Source organism: Onychomys torridus, chromosome 23 (assembly GCF_903995425.1).
Source record: "Onychomys torridus chromosome 23, mOncTor1.1, whole genome shotgun sequence".
Taxonomy (NCBI): domain Eukaryota; kingdom Metazoa; phylum Chordata; class Mammalia; order Rodentia; family Cricetidae; genus Onychomys; species Onychomys torridus.
Window position 1 is genome coordinate 6,856,779 of NC_050465.1, and position 13,749 is coordinate 6,870,527.

The following is a 13,749-nucleotide window of genomic DNA, read 5'->3' on the forward strand; positions in this document are numbered from 1 at the left end:
CAAGGATGTTCTGAAGAAGCAGAGGCCGTGGGCTATACATGTGAAAGTAGGAATGATTGGCACTAAGCCAAGGAGAAGGGACCATGGCCAGAGCCTTGGGGTTGTACAGCTGGGAGAGTCCCCATCACAGCGGCACCCCAACAGATCGTCTCAGGCCTGCCAGCTCCAGATCTACGGTCTACACAGTGATGGTCCTAGTCATGTCTCTGCCCTCCTCTCTGGGCCCTGTGAGCCTGTTGCATTCCACGGTGAGGGAGACTTAAACTGCAGGTAGTGCTGAAGACACGAGCCTGATGTTTGTGATGTGGGGAGATCATTCTGGAATACCCAGGTGGACAGGGTTAGTCCAGGGCTCCCTAAGTTGATGCATGACGGGGCTTTCAGATTGGCTTTTGCTCTTTGACAACACTGGTCCTTGTCTGAGCCCTTCCTTGCCTTTCCAGGTTTATCTTTTAAGGCACAGGCTAAGAGTCAGCCATCTCTTCAAGGAACCCTCATTGCTTCTATCAGGGTATGAAATTTAGGAGCCCAGATGTGCATTTTAGAGTCCACACATACACAACCCCATATTGTGCACACAAATACATGTGTGTGTGTGTGTGTGTGTGTGTACACTTGCAGACACTGGATTAGATGGGACCAGTGTGACTGCACAGGATTAGAAGAAAACATGGTTAGCTCCTTTTTGTAGGGACTTTATGAACTAACTGGCTTCCAGGGCTGAGAAGATGGCTCAGTGGGTAGGAACACTTGCTGTGCATGTATAAGGACCTGAGTTTAGACATCCCTGAAAAAAAAAAAAACAAACCACACATGGCTGCACACACTTGTAACTCCTGCACAGGGGAACAGAGACAGGGTTGCTGGGGCTTACTGACTGCTGGCTTAGCTGGTGGAAAAAAACAACGAGACCCAGGCTCAGTGAGAGAGAGACCTTGTCTCGAAGGAACAAGTAGGGAGCAGTAGAGGAAGGCAGCTGTCTGCTCAGGCCTCTGGGTTTGTACATACACAGACACCAAAACAAAAATAATAATAATTAAAAGAAAAGAAAAAAAAAGAATTGGAGGGCTGGAGAGATGGCTCAGTGGTTGAGAGTACTTGGTGCTCCTCTAGAGGGTCCAAGTCAGGTTTACAATATCCACATTGGGTAGCTTATAACTGCCTGTAATCCCAGCTTGTGGGGATCTGACATCTTTTTCTGGCCTCCTTGGATACCCATATACATGTGTCACACACACACACACACACACACACACACACACACACACACACACACACACGGTTGCAGTTTGGCAGAATCTGATGCAGGGCAGGCAGCAGGATGAAAATATGCAATAGGACTTACAGATTTGTGAACTCCAAGCCTCAGAGTTCAATTTCTTCCTGGGCACCAGGTAAGGCCCACACACATCACCAGGATTATTCACTGGATTGTGGATGCTAAGTGTACTCCCCAAGTTCCCTCCACAGCACCCTAAATCGATGATTGATTTTACTAAATGGGCCCTAGGCCTGGCCATGTGGACACACTGGGTGAATGAAGTAAGAGCTCCCTCTGGCCATCTGCCCTTTCTTAGTTCTGTATCCCACCCACTTCCTATGGTTAATGCCTCATTGTCTTCTCCTGTCTCCTTCCTGTGTTTTCCAAGACAGGGTTTCTCTGAGTAGCCTTTGCTGTCCTGGAACCTGCTCCGTAGACCAGGTTGGCCTTGAACTTAGAGATCCGCCTGCCTCTGCCTCCCCAGTGCTGGGATCAAAGGTGTGTGCCAGCAGCTCCTGGCTCCTTCCTGTGTTCCTTTTGCATGAATGAGCAGATGTGTGTGTTTTTCTTGTATCTCCATTCTTACGTAAGGGACAGCGTATAACAACTCCCCGCGCACTTTAGATCACTTGTTTACTTAGCAGTATGTTCTGGAACTTCCTCACTAGTAGGACAGGAAGAGCCTCTCTGTTGGTTTTCATAGCCGCCTAGTATTCCACTGTGCAGTTTCACAACTGTCTCCCTGTGAGAGGCAGCACTTGTTCACTCAAATAGCATTCACAGAGACTGTCTGTGCCTCCCCACCCTGCCCTCTGTTGGGCAGTACCTAGGCTCACAAGTTCAGAAGATGTGTCACAAGGACGGCACTTTCCATGGTGTGTACCCCCATATGCAGTGCCGGGGACACCTGTGTCCCCAAGGCTTTGCCAGCAGAGCGTACCATCCTGTAAAAACTGTCACTGTCCGAGAAGTGGCGCCCCTGGTCACACTGAGTCTGAACATCGTTTACGTTTCAAGGCTCAAGGTTCATTCTCTTTCGGGACTTGTTTGTCCAGCTCTTTTTGTAAAAATCGTGTTTCCAGTGCTTTCTGAGGAGACCTGTGAAGACTGCGGAGATGCTGCACTTGTCTCTCTGACTGCCTTCTGTTGTCAGCCATCTTTGGACATACTTTTTTTTTTGGAGTGGGGGGTTGTTCAAGACAGGGTTTCTCTGTGTAACAGTCCTGGATGTCCTAGAACTCACTTTGTAGACTAGGTTAGCCTCGAACTCACAGAGATCTGCCTGCCTCGGCCTCCCATGTGCTGGGATTAAAAGCGTGTACCACCACTACCCAGCAGCAACATGCGTTTTTTTTTTAACTCAGGCAGATTGATTCATCACTCTTCCTCATGGCTGAGTTCGAATCAAGGCGGGAAAGCCCTTCCTGACACTGGCTTTTCTATTGAGCTTATGCAGTTCTGATGGCAGCAGCTGCATCTGCACCAGGCTGGAGTTTATCCTGTGTACAGATGTGAAGTGAGAATCAAATTCTATCTTTTCCTGAGTTGTTTCATTTATTACAAAATCTGTCTTTGGCTGGTGGCTTGAGATGTGTCCTTCATAGGACACAAAGACTACACGGGGAGGGTTGGTGTGATTTCAAACAGGTCTCTGAGTCTGCCGATAGTCTGCAGCCCTTGACAAACCAGGCAGAAAGGAGGACCCCTGCCTGGAGGGAGGGGGTCATTGAATTATTTTTAAAAGTCCAAGGGTGTGGCTCAGTGGTGGAGCATGTACCTGTTTCTGGAAGGCCCTGGGCTCCATCCCAAGCAACACATATGTACATGCACACACATGCACACACACACATACACATACATAAACACATATGCACACAAGAGGGAAAATAGCTCTGTGTGTCTCAGAGACAGAAATTGCCAAGTAACAGCACAGAGAAGCCAATAGCATTCAGGATACTTTCCCACAAGCTCAACCTGTGGCCTGATTTGATTTTCTATGGTCAAGGTATGCAACAATTTGGGGTTTCTTGCTTGCTTGCTTTTTTTTTTTTCCACGCTGTAGTCCAGGCTGACACAGAGCATGCTACATAGACCTGGCTGGCCTTGAACTTGTGGCAATCCTCTCAGGTCTTCCCTGAGTGCTGGGAGCACATACCTGGCAAAGTATGTAACAATTAAAGTTACCTGAGTGCCTAGCTACTCACATCAGCCCAGGGCTCAGCAGCAGCCCTCCACTTTGACAGTGACCCCCACAGCCCTGCTTTTCATCTGTTACTTTCTGGGTGGATCTGTCAAGGATGCCTATTGGGAGAGAGGTTCAGGATTACCCTGAGTCCTTGGCTGCAGCACAGGGCATCTCAGGGTCAGCAGCACCCAGAAGTACCTGCAAAGCACATGAGCTCTGAGCATCACTGTGTGTTGGTCTTTCCTGGGGTTATCTTATTAAACCACCGCCCTGGTCTACCAATAGAAACATAATGTCATCTAGCGTATTAACTGGGCATCTAATCCAACTAGGGAAGATAGAAAGAACATGGAAAAAAGTGTCATGGGAAACACCATCCTTACTGCAGGTGTTGGGAGAAAGAGAAGTCAAAACAACAGAAGGATCTGGATCTTGCCAGATCCAGCTAGAAAGCAGATGCTTTGTAGCTTTGTAACCTATTTTTCAATTTTTATTTATCATTATTATTGTGGGGGGCACCTATGCCGTTGATTCTCCCCTTCTACCTTGTGGGTCCTAGGAATTGAACTCAGGTTATCAGGTTTGGCAGCAGGTGTCTTTACCCGCTGAGCCGTTTTGTCAGCCCTAACCTGTTTTTTAAACTGGTACATAAAAACATAGAGATAGGCCGGGCAGTGGTGGTGCATGCCTTTAATCCTAGCAGAGCCAGGTGGATGGATCTCTGTGAGTTCAAGGCCAGCCTGGTCTACAGATCAAGATCCAGAACAGGCACCCAAACTACACAGAGAAACCCTGTTTCAAAAAAACCAAAAAATAGAGATAGGATTGGGGATTTATCTCAGTGGTAGAGCGCTTGTCAGCTCAAAAAAAAAATAGAGAGATAGCACATGCCAGGTGGGCATCATGTGACGTCTGCTACACCTGCACTTTGTGTAATGCTTAAGTCAGGTTAGACATCCGTCTCAAGCATTTATCCCCGCCCCCTCAGTTTTCCAGAACAAGGTTTCTCTGTGCAGCCCTGGCTGTCCTGGAATTCTCTCTGTAGACCAGGCTGGCCCCAAGCTCACAGAGATCTGTTTGCCTCTTAAGGCTCTTTTCCTTCTTTGGTTTTCAAGACGGGGTTTCTCTGTGTAGCCCTGGCTGTCCTGGAACTCACAGAGATCTGCCTGCCTCTGCCTTCGCCATCACCATTGCCACAGCTGGGTTAATTCCTTCCTCTCTTTATTTTTTTTTTTATAAAGATTTATTTATTTATTATGTACACAGTGTTCTGCCTGCATGTATGTCTGCAGGCCAGAAGAGGGCACCGGATCTCATTACAGATGGTTGTGAGGCACCATGTGGTTGCTGGGAATTGAACTCAGAACCTCTGGAAGAGCAGCCAGTGCTCTTATCCTCTGAGCCATCTCTCCAGCCCCCTTCCTCTCTTTAAGCAGTACTATAGTCACTGCTCTCTCTAGCACCCCACTGTGCAGGCCAACATTCCTTGCTCCTATCTGTTACTTAGTGCCAGTCTTTGCCCATCCCTCCCTGCCCTGTCTGCCCACCATTTGATCATAGCCCCCATTCTCATCTGTCTTGTGGCCAGTGTGTGAGTGAGATCATGTGATTGTCTTTCTGTGCCTGGCTTACCTCACTCAAAGATTCAGTTCCCTCCCTGTCAAAAATGGCAGCCTTAGTTCTTCCTGATGGCTGAATAGTGTCTAGTCACATGTTTGGATCACTTTGTATTTCCCCAGTAGTCCAGTGATGGATGTTTCTCGGCTGGTGTGACCAGTGCCTCAGAAAACATGTGAGCGCAGAGGTCGGTTGTCATTTCTAGACAAACCGGAAATAGAATTGCTGAACTGTATGGTATTTCTGTCTTCAATTTTTCAAAGAAATTTGCTGGTTTCTCACCTCATGAAAAATACCGCATTGGTGTTCTGCTTTTCTTTCTATTGCCATAACAAAGAGCGTGACCAAAGGCAGCTCAGAGAGGAAAAGGTTTATTCCTGTTTACAGTCCATCATCCAGGGAAGTTAGGTCAGCAACTCAAGCGAGGCAGGACCCTGGAGGCAGGAACTGAAGCAGGGCCATGGAGGAGTGGTTTGCTCTCCCTTGCTTACACACACACACACACACACACACACACACACACACACACACACACACACACACACACACACACGCGCGCACACACACACACACACACACACACACGCACACACGCGCGCGCGCGCACACACACACACACACGCGCGCGCGCGCACACACACATGCACGCGCGCGCGCACACACACACACACGTGCGCGTGCACGCACACACACACACACACACACACACACACACACACACGCCCCCAGGACCACCTGCCCAGGTTGACACTACCCACAGTGGGCCAGGCCCCACATCAATCAAGAAAATTCTCCCACAGGCTTGCCTCCAGGCCAATCTGATGGAAGCATTTTCTCAGCTGTGGCTGTGTCTTCTGGATGACCTAGTTTGTGTCAGACAGACTGACTTTTGAGCTAAACAGCATGGTTGGTTAAGAGGGGAAGCACCCCCTCCTCCTTCCTTCCTGAACAGCTTCAGGCTGTGAAATGTCACCTTAGCCAAGAGAAAGATGTTAAAGAAAGACAGATAGCAATCTCTGCAGGGCCACCACCTGCCAGTGGCCTACTCACCAGAATTTAACGGCACCCTGGAGCACTGTTACCTCCATGGCAGTCAAGGTGTAAGCCATTAGAATTTGTAAATGCTGGCCCTGTCTGCTCCCACTCATAGTGTCTTACAATGTTCTGATTCCAGGGGGGCCATTTTCCAAGGACCTGTCAGAGTCTGTGAAGCTCAGGATCCAAGGATGCCTACAAGGGGTATGGCTCTGACTCACTGACCCCAATCTGAGTCTTGAGACCCTCCAGCTGGCCTAGACCCTGTGGGGTTATGGGTGGGGTTGCCTGGGTCCCCAGGAGCAAGGTTGGCCGTGCTATAAGCTAACAGAAGGACAAACGGCTGAGACCTGCTGTGCATGGCTACCCAGAATCCTGTGCTCTGAGTAGGAAACACCACATCCAGATCACTGTTTCCGGTCACTGATTTAGGCAGGGTGTGATGACCCATGTGTCCTGCTTGGGCCTGCTGCCTACCCAGCTATGCTGGAGCACACAGCCTCCTTTGTGTATTCAGGGCAGGAGTTGAGCCAGGATACTCTCAGCTCCCCGAGGTCTGCAGGGGTTGCTTCTGTTTTGAATTTCAACAGGAACTGAGAGGGAGGCTTCTTCTTAGACCTACCAAGGTTCTGAAATGGTAATGGAGCAGCAGGCAAGCAAGTGAGCTTCTCTAGGTTCATACTTTCCTTGCCTACAACCCAGGGCAGTGGAATGAAGTTTCCCTGCAGTGCTCCACAGGGCAGTCGGGTTGCCAGAAGCCTAGCACAGGAGGCTGCCACTGGCCTGCATCCCTCCCACCCTGCCACTCTGAGGCTACCTTGGTTACCATGCAGATGTACCCACAGAGGCCTCCACCCTGGAACTTGGCATGTGCCCATGAGTACTGAGGTCACATTGTGCCAAGCCTGGTGGTATGGGGCTGATGACCTCATGTGTGATGGTGGGAAGTTAGGGATGGCATAGAAGGGCTTCCTAGCTTAGCAGGACCAATGGATGGGCACCCTGGGAGGTCAGGTGTTGCAGGATCTAAAGCAGATGCTGCCTAGGCCAAGGCTACTCCCTGCCCACCAGCACACTGTCTTTCAGGCCCTGTGTTTCCCTTTGGCAGGGCAAAGATAGAGAAAACGCCTTACCTGCCTCAAAGGTAACAACCAGTTGGAACTGTAGAAATAGCTAATGATGTGTTACATGGCGCATAAAACACTAGTACCCTGTCCACTGGGACCTGCGGTCCAGATCCAGGTCTGAAGAACAGAACTACCCTTTAGGGATGGGGCTTGCTGGAAGAAGGGGGGCAGAGCCAGGGGCTTTCTGTATCCAGTTCTAGGGTCACAAAGGAGGCAGAGAAGGAGCAGAGGATCACCATCTGCACCATGCACCAGATCCAACCCTGCAGCAGACAGTGGGTATTGAGGAGGAGTTGCAGGAGACCACAGTCCAAGCCACATGGCTCACAGTCTACCCAGCCCAGATCCGTTTTTTACCCTGCCGGCAGCTGCCCCTCTCCTGGAACTCCAGGCTGAAGGAATTATCTTTATTTTGAGAGTGCCAGGAAGCCCTTATGGGCTTCTGTAGCATTTCAGTTGAGATCACCTCACTGAACACTATATACCTGCCCCAAGTGAGTTCCAGCGAAGATCCCCAGAGAGTCTGTGGAGCCAGCGTGCTGGGCTGGGAAAACAGGAAGGGGAACCCCATTTCCTTCTTCAGCTCCCTGAGAAGGGTTGCTGGCAGCCACTCTTTCATGCCCAGTGGTCATTGCATCATTCTTGGGTCCCTTTTGTCCAGTTTTTAGGCATCTTCCTTGTGGGAGATGGGACTAAGGGAGTGGCTCGGGATGTGGATACCTCCGTGGGCATGATGGCCATTAGTGTGGGCTGTAGCGCCAAGCACTTTCTGATGCCATATCCATCTGCCTTGTTTTAAATTCTCAGATGTAGGGCGCAGTCTGACTCTGTCCAAAAGTAAAAAAATTGAGACTTTGTACACCACTCAACAGTTCCCACCCCACGGAAGGCAAGCAGGTGGCTTGTATCTAGTGATGTAACTTGCTACACTTCCCTATGGACACATTGTTTCCTGGCCCTCACTCAGAAAGCCCTAGAGCCATCCGGGCTGTGCAGGCTAAAACAGCCAGGTGCTCACACTGGGCTTCAGTGAGCCTCGTCCCTGGCTGCCTTCTGAGGCTCCTGTGGTGGACAAGATGAATACATGCTCCTGATGCCTCTGCATCTTGTGTGTTGTCAGATAGCTGAGTGGGTGGGGCTGGTAGGCAGCATCCCTTCCATTTGCTTCCCTTCACCCCAGCCATCCTCAGGCCAGAAATCAGAATCTCTCCAAATCTCCCTTCTCATTACTCAGCTGGTGGGCCTTTCTCAAGGAGTCACAGGAAGGGACATTATCAACCTTCTGTGGAAGGCTCCCAGTGTGGCACCATATAGCAGCAGCCTTCCCTGGGTATATTTTGAAGCTCCCTTTTCCCTTAAGGGACTTTTGAGACTTAAACACTTTATCCATTGAGCGCCTTTCCTGCCCTTCATTCAGTCCCCTCTCCTCTTGAAGTGGTCTACAGAGTGACTTCCAGGACAGGCTCCAAAGCTACACAGAGAAACTTTGTCTCGAAAAACCAAATGTGTGTGTGTGTGTGTGTGTATGTGTGTGTGTGTGTGTATGTGTGTGTTAATTAAAAAATTAAAGAGAAATGAGGAGACCCATTGCTTCAGAGCTGAGTGGGATAATCTAAAAAACAGGCTGGGCTTCAGAGAATGGCATCATTAGATGGTGTTTTTTACTTTAACTTTTATCATTCACTTTACCCTTAAAAAAATGTAGGGACTGGGGAGACGGCTCAGTGAGTAAAGTGTTTATTGAGCAAGCATGAGGATCTGAGTTCAGATCCCCAGCAGCTATATGAGAGCTGGGTGTGGCCAAGTGTGCCTGGAACCCTGGTGTTGGAGGAGTCTGAGACCGGAGGATGCCAGGGCTCGCTGGTCCACCACCCTAGCGGAAACCTCCAGCTCCAGATTCGGTCCAAGACCCTGCCTCAAAAATTAAGAGAGGAAGATAGCAGGTATCTATCTGTAGCCTCCACAATGGGCAGACACACTCATACACACATGTACATGCATATGAATCAACCAATACATAATTTTTAAAGATGGTTTGGGTTTTTTTGTTGTTGTTTTTTGTTGTTGTTGTTTTCCCCTAAGATTTAGTTGTTCACCACTCCCACCTCCACCACTACCCCACCCCCCCCCCCGCCCCAAGGTTATATTTTTGTACTTTTTAACATGGCATTTAAAGCCATGATATTTTTCTTTCCTTTTTTTCCCTCTTTTGATTGATTGGTCGGTTTGGGTTGGGTTGGGGTTTTTGGAGAGAATGTAAAAAGTGTGTAGCCTTGGCCTCTTTTTCTTTTTTTCTTTTTGTGGTTTTTCAAAACAGGGTTTCTCCGTGTAGTTTTGGTGCTTGTCCTGGATCTCACTTTGTAGACCAGGCTGGCCTCGAACTCACAAAGATCCGCCTGGCTCTGCCTCCCGAGTGCTGGGATTAAAGGCATGCGCCACCACCGCCCCAGCCCTGGCCTCTTTTTCTGTGCATATGTTGTGTTTTTCTATGCATAATATATTGATATTTGTCATATTTTCTCTATGAGATCTTCTTATCTGTCCTTTATTTCATTACTGTATTCCTGACTTTCCTTAGGCAAATGTATCTTCCTTTTTTTTTTTTTTTGGGTTTTTTTTTTTTTTTTTTTTTTTTTGGTTTTGGTTTTAGTTTTTGTTTTTAGACAGGGTTTCTTTGTGTAATAGCCCTGCCTGCCCTGGAACTCACTCCGTAGACCAGGCTGGCCTCCACCTCCGGAGTGCTGGGATTAAAGGTGTGTGCCACTACCACCCGGTGGCAAATGTATCTTAATCCTCACAGGGTCAGGTTTTTATGCTCTCCTGTCCAATCCTCCTCACTGAACCCAGGGCCTGCCCCAGGCTGGGCAAGCGCTCTGCCTCTGAGTCACATCAGCCCACACAGTGTTCTTAATTTCGCCTCCTGATGTAGAAAGAGGAGACAGGCCAGGTGAGTTGAGCATTTCCCTTTCTTTTGAGGTTCTCTGTGGCCTCCAACCTGAAGATCTTCTGTGAACCCAAGAAACATTCAACTATGAAATCTGCTTTCTTCTCTTAATCCCCAGAACAAATGTGAGTGTTGATCTCTGTGCTTGGCAGCCCCTTCTTCTGTGCTGGAGAGTGGATATTAGAGTCTTCAATTCTTATACTTTTTAAAAAATCATTCCCTGTTATTTTTCTATCAGTCATTGGCATGTGCGTTCTGCTGTGTTCTGGGCATGTCACGTGTGGCCAGCTGCTGTCAAGGCTGCCTCTTAGTTCTCCTTATCACAGGGTCACTTAGCTGTAGATGATACTTGGTCTCCTATTGACAGTGACATCCCCACATTTCGATGGCTGGTGATCCACTCACGCTTTGATCTTCCCCTGCCTTCCTGTGTGCAGGATCTCTCCCGCGCACAGCGCTTACTGCTTGATTTTATTTCCATGTGGAGGGCAATAATCCTCCTTCCAGAGGCATGGATGGGGAGTTTGCACCTTTGTTCTCTCAGGCACTCTGCTTTTTGTCTTCTTTGTCTTTTTTCCTATGGTCCCCGCCCCCCATTGTTGGGACATGATGTAGCTTCTCTTTTTGAAGTGAGACTGCAATATTGACAAGCTATTTTTACCCAACCAACCATGACGTGTGAAACACACATAGTTGTTTGCTTGTGTTTATTTTCTTACTTGTCAATCCACACAGGTTGGGTGTCTCTCCAGGAAAGAGCAGCAATCTCTGGTTTCCACCGCCCTCCCGCCCTCCCTCCCTCCCTCTCTACCTCCCCCCCCTCTTTCCCTTCCCACATCTCACTGACTGCAGTTCTCTGTTCCCAAACTGGTCCCTCCCTGACTCCTCTGTTTGGTTTGACTTTTTCACTGTGTCTGTCTCTGACAGTCACATCACGAAGTTGGCATTTTCATCCTGGCAACCCCGGGCTCTGTTCTGGCTTTTGTTCGCTGTGCAGATGGGTTGTTAATCTCCACATGTCTTATTATTTTTAACACCATCATTCCCTCTCATCCAGATCCTTTACATTCAGGCTGTTATTTGAAGTACCTCCTAGAAATAAGCTGTGTGCTTAAGACAGTCACAGAATTCAGATTGCCTACGGTGCCTCCTGATGCCTCTGTGTGTGAGTGACAGCTTGGCAGGGCAACAAGCCTGCAAGGTCTCTGAAGTTCCTCTCCCCAGGTTCTATTACATTAGCAGAGAAAGCAGAGCAATTACAGTTGATTGGCCGGCTGATTGATTGATTGATATGTGGTCGGCAGTCTGACTTTCGGGTTAAAGTCTTCATGAAATCTTACAGTGGTGCCTCCCTTCAACTATCAGACATCAGCCAGTGCAGCAGCTGCTAGCTCAGTCCCCGAAGGATGGACATTCTCCTCCCACAGTCAGCTTAGGCCTCCGCAAACCCAGCCCTTTCTGCCACCTCATGGTCCTTTTCAGTGACTGTGTGTGTGTGTGTGTGTGTGTGTGTGTGTGTGTGTGTGTCTTTGGTCACCTCTTACACTCTCTTCACTCCTGACTGCTCCATCCTCGGTCTGGTTGTGTTCTTCCAGATAATCTGGAAGATTTTATTTCTGGTCTTTCACTTTTTAGCAAGCATTTCCTGCTTGGATGTTGCAATGGTTTTCAGTTGATACCATAGTGCCATGAGCTGACCTTTGCCGCTCCCCAGACCTGAGGACAGTTCACCTCAGGAGAGCCAGTCTCCACCATTGCTGTCATGGTGGAACAAGGGGTGGCCACCTGGAGCACTGACAGGGTGGAAGCTCTGCCTGGTCTTCATGACTCCAGGGCCCAAGGGTGGTAGCATTTTAACAGCCTCCTCCCTGGAGACATGGCCAGACAAGAGGGGCAAACAGAGCCTGGTACCTGCATAGAGGACACCTTTGAATAAGGAATCCGGGGATGTGGCTGATAAGCAACACAGGCACATGAGTCCCTCCCCCTAGCTGGCCCTGGATGAGAGTAAGCCCCTCAAGCCAGGTGGGTCTAAGGCTCTGTGGATCTTGGTACATGGCAGCTCTCCTGTGACCCAGCTTGCCTCCAGGGTGGTTTTGATTAACGGAGACCTCCCCTGAAGCCGGCATCTTCTCCCTTTCAGTGGGGACAGTAGCTCCTGAGTGTGCCTGGCTCAAAGGCTGAAGAGAGACATCTGTAGGAACTGAGATGTCAGGTCCAGTATGGCCATCACCCTGTGTGGAGTGGGTCTCCTCTGACAAGTTAGGTAAGGGTATGGGTACCTGAGAGGGCTTTAGAGGTAGATGACTCAGCTCAGCAGCTCCCTGCTGGGGATGTGGCAGGCACATAGCCAATGGTGCTGGCCACAGGCTCTAAGCAGGACGGAGCCTTCTTTGCCATCACAGAACCGTATCCCCTACTCCTCAACCTCAGAAGAACCCATATGCTTCCTTGGGATCTGACTCAACAGTGGGTGGGGATGGACCCCATCACTCCTCACCAGCTTACAGCCCACCCCACCACACTGGCCCTGCCTCCTGTCTGGATCAAGGAAGTGAAAGTCCACAGAGAAACCACAGCCAGTATCCCTTCTTCTGGGGGCTTTAACCTCAAGTCCCTTCCTGTTTCTCTCTGGGACAACTCCTTCCCTGTCTCATGTCCCCAGATCTTGACCAGAGTCAAGAACAGAACCTCCATCCAGCTAGTCACTGCAAGGACAGAAAGCACCAGTGGTTTCCTGCCTCAGCTGTCCCTTTAGGCTCTGACAACTCTTGCTGCACATCGGTTGCACTGGGCTGGCCCAGCTCCCTGGCTGGGTTTATGTCCTTGGAGCAGAGCCCAGGAATTCCCTTTTTTATGTCCTTTGAACTGGTCTGGTTCCTTACACACCTGACTATGGGAGCTTCTCACATCCGTGGCAGCCAGTGCAGTGCCAGGCTCTGTACCGAATCCTGGGACAAATGCTCTCACATGCTGGTGTGTCTCAGGAACTCGGTGAGTTAGCAAGAGGTGGAAGACCGCATCACAAGTAGCATAAAACCAGAGACAGGGGGTTACCTAGGAAGCAGGGACCCTCAGGGGAGGTTGTCAGTACAAGCTGCCAGCAACCAGTGACCCTTGAACCCCTTTAAAGCTGAAAACACCAAGGCTTTGTGAATAGTAGCTTGCTATCTCAAAGTCACATTGAGAGTGGACACTCCAGGAGAACGTTCCCTTTCCCCCCACACTCAGGAAATTTCGCTAATCCCTGAAAGAGGTTGGGTTAGGACCGGAGGTACAGAATTGGCACAGGGGACAGCAAGTTGGTGACGTGTTGGGTTGTCTGGTGCAGGGAGACAGCAGAGAGGACACGTTCGGGAAGCCCTGCAGATATCCACTGGCTGCAGGAAGATGTAGGCTTTCACGAGAAGAAAGGGATGGGAAGAGCCAAGCTCTGGATGGCTGCCCGGAAGCTGGGATAGAGGGTGGACTGGAGGAGACTGGCCCTCCTTCCAGCTACCATTGCGTGCTTCATAAGGACAACAGCCCTGAATGGCAGCATCCAAATATAGCATCCCGGCTGTCACGCCTAATCCCAGGC

The 13,749-nt window shown here is 49.6% G+C and overlaps 1 protein-coding gene across 1 annotated transcript in view; it reads left to right on the plus strand.

The window, feature by feature from the left end:
* The window catches only part of Ramp1 (receptor activity modifying protein 1), a 48,026-nt gene that overhangs the window by 19,512 nt on the left and 14,765 nt on the right, over positions 1–13,749 (plus strand). The window lies entirely within an intron of this gene.